Genomic DNA, 10,496 nt, shown 5'->3' on the forward strand with positions numbered 1-10,496 from the left:
GCTGTTCCTAAATGGCCATCTTGGATCCTCTTTAAGAGTCTTATATCTCCTCAGTATTATCACAAACCACCTTGTTAGATTTTAAATTAACTAATTTTAACCCAATTTTAATTAAAAACTGCTCACAGTCCCAAGCAAGCAATACTACTGCACATTACACTCATATTTTAGGAACATGTGCTTCCCCTCATATCCCCAAACTGACAATGCATCTGTGAATTACATTCCATTATCTGAATTTATAACACTCAAAATCTTATGCTCTTTCACTGAACAAGAACATGAATATACCTCTAGTCTGAAAATACTTCATGAACTCTGAAGTGATTCTCTATGGAGGAATTTGACTAGTCACCAGCATACCAATATCCCCAATATGTAAACAAATTTATTTTACTCCTTTCAACTCAAAGATCTCATTGCATCATGTACTTGGTAAATTGTTACATGGGTGTGAACAATAATCCTTGTTTGTGTAAATTCTTATAAGACTTGTGGTTAAGTAACCCTAGTAGTGCTTCCTTCGGAATGACCACCATCTAGCCGATACATTGTTCTTACTTTTTAATGAAAGCATCTATATTCTTGCCTTACTTCAATTAAAAAATAAACCGATGCAAAACCACCCAACCTTTATTTAATCGAGACAAACTAAAAGATGTGTTTAGTGATGGTGCATAAATACGGCAGGCTCATCAGATTTTTCACAGGTCCTCTCTTTTTCTCCCTGGAAACTATTTGTATATGAGAAAAATTGGACTACAATTAGATGCTGTTGAGTCCTTATTTCAAACATTCAAATTTTTGTTTGATAGACTACTCTGACTTAAAAGCCTTAACTAGTAACATATAAAGGTGCTTAAAAGCTCCAGAGTTAGTATCGTCTTCTAGGGTAACAAACATGTTACTTTTCAGAAAACTATGGTGGCAGCTGAATTTGTGCAAATGCATTTGGGAGCACTTTATCACTTTATAGCTATTGGGGAACTGGTGGACTGAAATGGTGACATTTTCTATACTCCAATTTTCTCATTGGTAATTAGCAGGATGACAAGTCATAATTTCACGGTAATTCTGCACATCCCCGGAAAAGAGAGGATGTGGCGGCTGCGGTTCCTCTTTTGTCCCCTCCCAGAATTGTCTGGCGCTTCAATCCTTCCCTGGCTGCGGTCAGCAGGAGCCACTTGGCGGTGCAGATGGGCTCCGGGTATAGCGGACACGGCAGGCTCTAAGGTGGCGCCCAGGGGCCAAGGGGAGCCTTGCCTACCGTGACTGCCACTGGGACTCACGTTTCTCTCCTGAGAGCCGGACGAGACAGCTCCAGTTCCAAGCTGCAGCAGCAGGAGCAGCAGCCAGGAGACAGCAAAAGCCCGAGCTGTCGGGAGTCGGACGGTGAGGGGTCTTGTGGGAGGGTCTACGCAGGACGCCCAGCTGTTGGGGCCCCGGGGCCAGGCCTGAAGCTGTAGCGGGGCGACCACTTCACAGGTCGATGTCAGCGCGCAATCCCCGGATTTTATTTTTCCTATAGTTAAATTGTATTCCATTGTGTGTATACACCGCGTATGCTCTATCCATTTACGCCTTGATGAAAACTAAGATTGATTCCATATCTGGGCTACTGTCAATCGAGCCATAATAAACATGGTAGTGCAGATATCTCTTCTATACACTGATTTTTATTTCCTTTTAACATACACTCAATAGTGGAACTGCTGGATTATATGGTAGTTTCATTTTTAGGTTTTGGTTTTTGTTTTGAGAAATCTGCATAGTTTTCCCTGAAGATTTCTAAAAAATAAATGAATAAATAAATCTAAAAATGTTCTAAATTTACATTCACAGCAACTGTGTATAAGTGTTCCCTTTTCTCCACATCCTCATCAAACCTTGTTTTTTGTTTTTCTTTTGGTCTTCTTGTGGCCATTTTAAATGGGGTGAGGAACGACCTCATGTGGTTTTGGATTGTATTTTCCAGAAGATTAGCGATGTTGGCCATTTCCTTAGGTCTTTTTTGGGAAAATATCTATTCAGATCTTTTGCTCATTCTTTAGTTTCATTTTTTCAATCTTTATTGCTGTTGAGTCCTTATATATTTTGGATATTAACTCCTTGTCAGATGCACACAATTTCTATTATTTTACAGGATGTGTTTTTACTGTTAATAGATTTCTACGCTGTCCAGCAGCTTTTATTTTAATATTTTATTGATATTAATTTTTCTGTTTTCTGACTTGATACAGGGTAAGAGTTTTCCCTCAGCTTCATAGGTTATCTGTCGTCTATCTCACTGTTTCTAAGAGTTTTTCTTCTTTTTTGTGTCATGCAGATTGATCATTATCCTTTTTTAAAGACTTATTTTATTTATAATTGACACATAATAATTGTACATATTCTGGGGTACAGTGTGATGTTTCAAGTATATACTGCACAATGACCCAATCAGGGTAATTTGCATATCTAGCACTTTAAACATTTTTTTGTGCTAATAAAATTTGAAATCTTCTCTTCTAGCTGTGTTAGAATAAACAGTACATTATTATTAGTTATAGTCACCCTACTGTGTAATAGAACACCAGAATTTACTCTCCGTCTAACTGTAACTTTGGAACTTTGATAAACCTCTCCCCATTCCTTCATCCCTTCACTCTCCATGGCCTCTGGTAACCACCATTCTACTCTACTTCTATGAGATCAACTTTTTTCGATTTCACATATGAGTGATATCATGTGGTTTTACTTCTTTCTGTAACTGGCTTATTTCACATTACAGAATGTCCCCTGGGTTCATCCATCTTGACATAAATGACAGAAGTTTATTCTGTTTTATTACTGAACATTATTTGTGTGTGTGTGTGTGTATGTATAACATTTTCTTCAATCATCTGTAGATGGCCACTTATACACTGTTGATAAGAATGTAAGTTTGTACAAACCTTAGGGAAAAAAGCATGGAGGTTTTTCAAGAAATTATAAATAGAGCTGCCATATACACATGACCCAGCAATTCCACCAGTGGATACATATCAAAAGGAAATAAAAACAGTAAGTCAAAAAGATAATTGAACTTTCACATTTATTGAAGCGGTACTCACAATGACCTAAACCATTATTTAAGTATTTCTCAATTTATGTTTTTTGACTTACTACACTCTAAACTTTGATAAAATTCATGTGTTGTTTACAATTTCTGAAACTTATGATTCACCAATTCTTTAAATATTGCCTTCCTGTTTATAGTCTACAGAATAAAAGTTTTTTATTTTTTCTCATCTAATCTTCACATATAAATAAATATATTTGCATTTTGTATTAACATGCCTTCTATAAAGCATATGACTACATTAATTGTACTCAGCATTTCAGTTTACTAGTCCTCCCATCAGCTCAGTCTATTTTATTATGTAATTTGTATGATATACATTCTTTTACTACATTTTTAATAGTTTATTTTCTTTCTTTTTTTTTTTTTTTGAGATGGAGTTTCGCTCGTTACCCGGGCTGGAGTGCAATGGCGCAATCTCGGCTCACCGCAACCTCCGTCTCCTGGGTTCAAGCAATTCTCCTGCCTCAGCCTCCTGAGTAGCAGGGACTACAGGCACGCACCACCATGCCCAGCTAATTTTTTGTAGTTTTAGTAGAGACGGGGTTTCACCATGTTGACCAGGATGGTCTTGATCTCTTGACCTCGTGATCCACCTGCCTCAGCCTCCCAAAGTGCTGGGATTACAGGCGTGAGCCACCGTGCCCGGCCTAATAGTTTATTTTCTATTTGCCTCTTTTCCAGATACAACTTGACAAGCTCATAGATTTTCTTCACATTATTTTCATTTTTTTTGTTTTTCACTATATTGCAAACATTTGAATATAAAACCTCATATCTCAGTTTTATGTGCCTTATTGTTTAATCTAATCTAATGGTTCACACTTGTAGCTTCTCTCTCTTTGTGCAACATAATTTACAATTTAGTTATCACATACGGAAGACAGCACACTCTGTATGCCAGCAGGCAGTTTATCCATGTATATTCCACGTGCCTTGCCAGGAGTGAACAACCTAAAAAGATCTGACATCTTTGTGATCAGATGCATGTGAATGGAGCACTGGCCACTTAGGTTGATACTTCTTTGGATCAATACTTTTATTTACTTCTGGTCTTGAGAAGTTTCCATAATTTTCTTTTAACTATACTAGGCATTTTGTGAATTTTTGAAACTTTTTATTTATTTATTTATTTTTGAGATGGAGTCTCGCTCTGTTGCCCAGGCTAGAGTGCAATGGCACTATCTCGACTCACTGCAGCCTCCACCTCCCAGGTTCAAGCCATTCTCCTACCTCAGCCTCCCCGGTAGCTGGGATTACAGGTGCCTGACGATGTGCTCGGCTAATTTTTGTATTTTTAGTAAAGACAGGATTTCACCATCTTGGCCAGGCTATTCTTGAACTCTTGACATCGTGATCCACCTGCCTCAGCTTCCCAAAGTGCTGAAATTACAGGTGTGGGCCACCACGCCCGGCTGAATTCTTGTAATTTCTTGATAATTTTAGCTATCTGCATTAAGTTTTTAAAGCATGTTATTTTCTTGAAAAGCAGAAATATCAACAGTTGCATACATGAATAAAACATTTTACAGAGATTTGCTATGGCATAGATCGCCTCCTCATAAGAAATTGCAAAATGAGTACAATAGAGCGGTATTTCTTCATTTGAAATACCGCTCTCTTATATAGACAGTATTGTACTAATTTGTAGAATGTGATTAACTTTTTACCATTAGAAAATTAATGATAAATTATGCACACATTTCTGAAATATTTTACTGCAGGTAGTAGGATGGTCAGAATCATTGTTGCCTTTAACCTAATAATATGTGGGAAAAATATTTACCTGAATTCAGATCTTTCAGCTTCAATTGCCATTCTACCTCATTAGCAAGCACTTCCCTAACTCCATATAAAGTATCATTTGAATTTTTTAATTCAGAATTTTTTTAAAGAGTGTTTTTAAAAATGTTATAGTGTTTTTATTGCAACTGAGGACATTTGCAATAAATATCTTGAGTTTGAGATCATGGTTAAGTATTCCTTTTGTACTAGAAATCAGATTTCTCTGATCTAACTCCATTGCCTGCAATAATACTTAGGAAAACTACAAATGCCAGCACACTATTTCAATACTGTACACAGTTGTTCATATGTAACTATGTCATTAGCTATGAAACAAACCAAATATAAAAGTTGAACAAATAATACAAATCGACACATTATTCACAGAAAAAAAAACAATAAAAGACTAATTTTCTACAATATGTCACCTTTTCATTAGTTCTTCAATGATATTTTTAGGCTATTTCAAGTAGAAGAGGTTGTTTAGGTTCTAAAAGGCATAAACAAGGATGAATATAGTCAGATTGGTTTTTATGAGCTTTTGATGTTTCTTTTGCTGTGTGTTTTACTGTGACTATATAGAGACAGACAAATGTACATTTAAGTCATCAGTGGTTACATGAGTTTTGCTCATGTGGCTTTTTGCTTATATGGATGTTGTAAATGGCAAGATAAAATCATGAAGTTTGATAAACTCACCTGTGCCCTGTAAACTTTAGTCCACTTACTGCATAACTTTATTCAGTCATTATTTATTAGTTTAAAATATGGTTTTAAAAAGCTGCAACCCAAACTTGATTTGACAATTTTGAATCAGAAAAGGGTAAACTGTGACACAGTTCCTCTGGGCCACAGACTCTTTGGGGGAGAAAAGTTATGCAATAAAATAAAATCAAATAAGAGTTTCCAAACTCTGTTTCTAAAAAAGCTTGAGTTTTCCTCTGTGATTAACATTCACTCTACAGTCCCTTTTACCCAAGGCATGGTTTCTAAGTCATCTTTGAAGGTTTCATTTCTGGGAAGTTTTCAGCAAACCTATCGTATGCTTTGTCACAGTTGGTTTGTTTTTGTTTTGGAAAAGGTGAACATCTTGAATTGGGTATGGATTGATTCTTTTCAAGCCTACACATGTTCACTGAAGTGGAAGCTGAAGCTGAATCGGAGTTTTCATCCTTCACCATCCTTCCCCAGATCCTCTCTTTTTATTCCCAACGTATCTTCTCCTTTTTTTCCCAACATATCCTCTCCAACATCTTCTGACTTCTTGCTGTCAGTAATTTCAGAATAAACATGCAGAAGCATCATCTTTTTAAAAGTTCCTTCACTTCCAATACGCTCTGTATGTTTCCAACTCTATCTTTATAGTCTGTATTCTCTAAACTATATTTTACTCATATTTTCTTTAATTATTTTCTTATTTTTCACTTTTTTTCTCCTTACTTAGTGTTGGACCAGTAAACAATTCATCTTTCTTAGCAAGGCAGAGGTGAGCTCAAACTTGCTGTGGCTCACAGCCATCACAGGTATCACTGCCAGGGTGAATGAATGTGAAAGGGTAAAACCAGTCTCTCCAATTTTGACTTCATGTCTATGCTCAAGGATATAAGGGTCACATTTAGTTTTTAGCTGAACCATCAGTTTTCCATGAACAGTAGTTCGACTTTGACTGCCTTGATCTACAATGATATAACTTTGTAAGTCATGATCAAAGTAAATTTCTGCATGAAACTGACACCAACTTCATGGATTCAGTCTATGCTCTATATCATTTTCTCATCCAATTGTAGCAGGTTTTGCAGCAGTAATAATAGAGAGTGATCCTGTATGCAACACAGGTTATCTAACAATTACTCTAATATATGAGGGTCAATTTGTTTTCTCATTGTCCTCTTCACTATCTTCTGCACTGACATAGCTGTCACCGGTAATGTGAGAAGGGGCTGCGCTGGGGCCTGTGAAGCCAGAAGCAAAGGAAGTGAAGGCAGCAATAGGCAGCCTCATCCTGGCTGGCTGCTGTGACCAGTGCCAGGATCCCCCAGCAACGCATTGCCTGGAGCCAGGCAGGGCTGTGGGCCACTACTAAGGGAAGGGGTAATAGCCTTGCCCAATCTGCAGGGTCTGGAAACCAGAAAACTCCTGGGAACTATTACATCTTCCCCAGCTACAGAAACAAGAGGAGTGATGGAGAAGTCAAGAAGCCAGATGTGTTCTGGCCTTTCACAGGTTAAACCAGAAACAGTAGTCAAGAGAGTTAAATTTACATATGGCTAGATATGGCCTGCTGATTACTCTTAATTTTTTTCCACATTTATTGAGCTATGACTTACACATTGAAAAGTGCATATATTTAGGGTGTACAACAGAGTGCTTTCAGATGTGTATACATCTTTAAATTATCTCAGTTAAGCTAGTTTACACATCTATCTCCTTGAATAGGTACATTATACATTTCTGTGTGTGTGGTGAAACATTTCTTGTATGTTTTTGGAAATAATGGCTATTTAGATATTTTGCCCAGTTAATCAGAGAATTGTTTTTTGTTTTGTTCTGCTGTGAGGTTTTTCTTTTTTTTTTTTTATTGATTATTATTACATATGTATTGTATAGCAACATATTATCCTACATATGGTTTACAAGTATTTTCTCATCCCATATATTGCCTTTATATTTTGTTGTTTTCTTTTCTTTTTTTTTTTTTTTTTTTGAGACGGAGTTTCGCTGTTGTTGCCCAGACTGGAGTGCAATGGCACGATCTCGGCTCACCGCAACCTCCGCCTCCTGGGTTCAAGCAATTCTCCTGCCTCAGCCTCCGGAGTAGCTGGGACTACAGGTACGCACCATCATGCCCAGCTAATTTTTGTATTTTTAGTAGAGACGAGGTTTCACCTTGTTGACCAGGATGGTCTCGATCTCTTGACCTCGTGATCCACCCGCCTCGGCCTCCCAAAGTGCTAGGATTATAGGCATGAGCCACCGCGCCCGGCTGTTGTTTTCTTTATTGTGCAGAAACTTGTTACTTTGACATAGTTCCACGTTTTTATTTTTGCTTTTGTTGCTTGTGTTTTCTATGTCAAATCCAAAACATCACTGCCACAACCGCAGAGTTTTTCATATATATAGATGTAGTACAAGATTCATAATTTCAGTTTTTATGTCTCTTTATTTTAAACTTATATTTGTGTTGCTCTAAGAGATGAGTTTGCTTTTTGTAGGTGAATATCTAGTTTTTCCTACACCATTTTTTGATGTATTTATCATTTGCTAATTCTGTGGGATCAGTTGACTGTATACGTATGACTTCATTTCTAGTTCTTCTATTCTGTTCCACTGAGTTTTATATAGATACTATACTATTTTGATGACTATAGCTTTGTAATATAGCTTGAAATCAGAAGGTTTTAGGATTTTAGCCTTTTTGTTCTTCTCAGTATTTGGCTATGTGGGGTCTTTTGTGGCTCCATACTAATTTTATAATTATTTTTTCTACGTTTATTTTTATGGCATTAAAATTTTGATAGAAATGTCTTAAACTCTGTAGATGATTTTGTGTAGCTTAGAGATTTCAACAATATTAATTTTTAGAATCCATGAACAGAGGACATATTTCCTATTTTGTGAAATTTTTTCTTATCTATTTTAAAGACACTTTGTTGTTATTGTATAAAAATACAACTGATTTTCATGTTAATATTGTATTCTGCAACTTTACTGAATTAGTTTATTAGCTATAACAGGGTGTTGTTGCTGCTGTTGTTTTTGGTAAAATGGTGGGTATTTTTAACCCTAGTTATGCTTTATATCTGTAGTTGTAATTATCATTTCATAATTCTTTAAAATATAAGATGGGTTTCTGTTGTCATGAATTCAGCGGAATTAAAATGTTCCCTTTTAAAATAATTTGTCGGGTTTGTCTGGGCCCTGGGATGTTGAGGGGCACTCCATGGGAACCAGGAGATTCGGGCTAGGGAGGGGGAAGTGGTTGGAGAGGAGGCTGACCGGGAGAAGAAGAGAGGGGCTCCAGGGACAGTAAGGAGGAGAGGCCTCCTGACAGAGACCCAGCGCGGAGAGAGAAAAGGCCAGAAAAAAGGTGAAGGGTGGGAGTGAGCAACAGGATTGCTTTCCGGTCGCGGCAAGAGGCAGCGAACTTTGCTAAAACTGGTAGCCCCAGGAACAGTGCAGGCAGGGTGGGAGGGAGTAGAGAGGACCAGTGGCTCCCAAGGTCAATTTGGAGAAAAGGACATTTCCCGGGGTTCCTTCTCCTTTGCCAAGAGTTCTGCGGGCATGGCCCCCCAGGGGCAGGGCAGGGGAGGAGCAGACTCTTGGCCTTCTCCGAGAGCTGAGGGGCGCACACCGCTTCACAGGTCTGGGGTGACGGCGGAAGCAAGCGACAGCTGCGGATCCCGCTGACCCCGTGGGTGGGCGCGGGGGCTGGGCGGGGCCAAACACTCGGGGCAGAGCGCCGGGAACGCAGGTGGCCCTGGAAGAATCCACCCTCCCATGCAGTCACCTTTTGGGAGACCAGTGTGGATAGCGCCCGTGGACATGCCCCTCCAAGCTGGAACAGCTGTGAGGCTGGAATTTAAACTCCAGCAGACAAGGGGTCATAAGAAGGACTGAAAGGAACCCGAGTGTAAAGTAAAGCTCAAAGGGAGGAAGCGGAAACGCCTGGCCTGTGTCAAACCGGGCTCTGAAAAGAAGGTTCTGAGCCGGATGGGTCAATGCCCTGTAGAGATGCAGGCTCTGCAGGAGTCTGAGGAGCACCAGGGACCCAGTGTAGCCGAGCCGAGCAGACGGTGAGGACCCACAGCTACCGCTTCCCTGCACAGTTCGCCTTCGTCAAGGCCCGTTCCCCAGCTGAGCCCTGCACTGAATTGCATGGCGCCTCCCAGACCACTGCAGGGGGTGACCAGTGGAAGACCCAACCTCCCAGGGAGAGAACTCCACAACATTCTCAGCTAATAAAGCTGCTCCCCAAACCTAAATAAATAAAAAGAAATAAAATAATTTTGTTTTGTCTTTGCAATGAATGTGTGCATTCTGTTTACTGGTCAACATGCTGCCCATTTATCTACATGCCTAATTAATCAAACTCTTTAATTAAGTTATTTAACGTTATGATCCTTTATTATAAAATAGTAAATTTTATAAAGGTCTTAATATCATCTAATATGATTAAAATATGTCAATTCGTCATTGCTAATGAATCTTTGTGTTATTTCTTTTTTACCGTAAGATATTCTGTCTAAAAATGTCTAATGGGTTAGAATCTTGCCAACATATTGTATGTGCTTAGTACTAATTCATCAAATTATCTTTTTACACCATTCTTAAAAGACAACATAATTTTAAATTTATTTTTATTAATATTATTTTATCACCTAATCGAAATATGAAAATTATAAGGTCTATTCAGTCTGCCCTTTTGATAAAAGTCGAATCAGTACAAGTGCAAATTTCACTACATAGACGTGTTGCATAGTGAGGAAATATGGGCTTTGGTGTGACAGTCATCTGAACAGTGCACATTGTCACAATTAGGTATTTTCTCATTTCTAAACCCTCTACCAACCTTCCATCTTTCTGTGTCTCCAGTGTCTATGTTTCTAGTCTC

At 38.4% G+C, this 10,496-nt stretch overlaps 1 pseudogene; it reads right to left on the reverse strand.

The window, feature by feature from the left end:
• Positions 1-293: 293 nt before the first annotated feature.
• LOC116546126 lies at positions 294-1,059 on the reverse strand (annotated as a pseudogene).
• Between the last annotated feature and the right edge of the window lie 9,437 nt (positions 1,060-10,496).

This window comes from Sapajus apella, unplaced genomic scaffold, assembly GCF_009761245.1.
Source record: "Sapajus apella isolate SASKATOON/1434 unplaced genomic scaffold, GSC_monkey_1.0 scaffold608, whole genome shotgun sequence".
NCBI classification, from domain to species: Eukaryota; Metazoa; Chordata; class Mammalia; order Primates; family Cebidae; genus Sapajus; species Sapajus apella.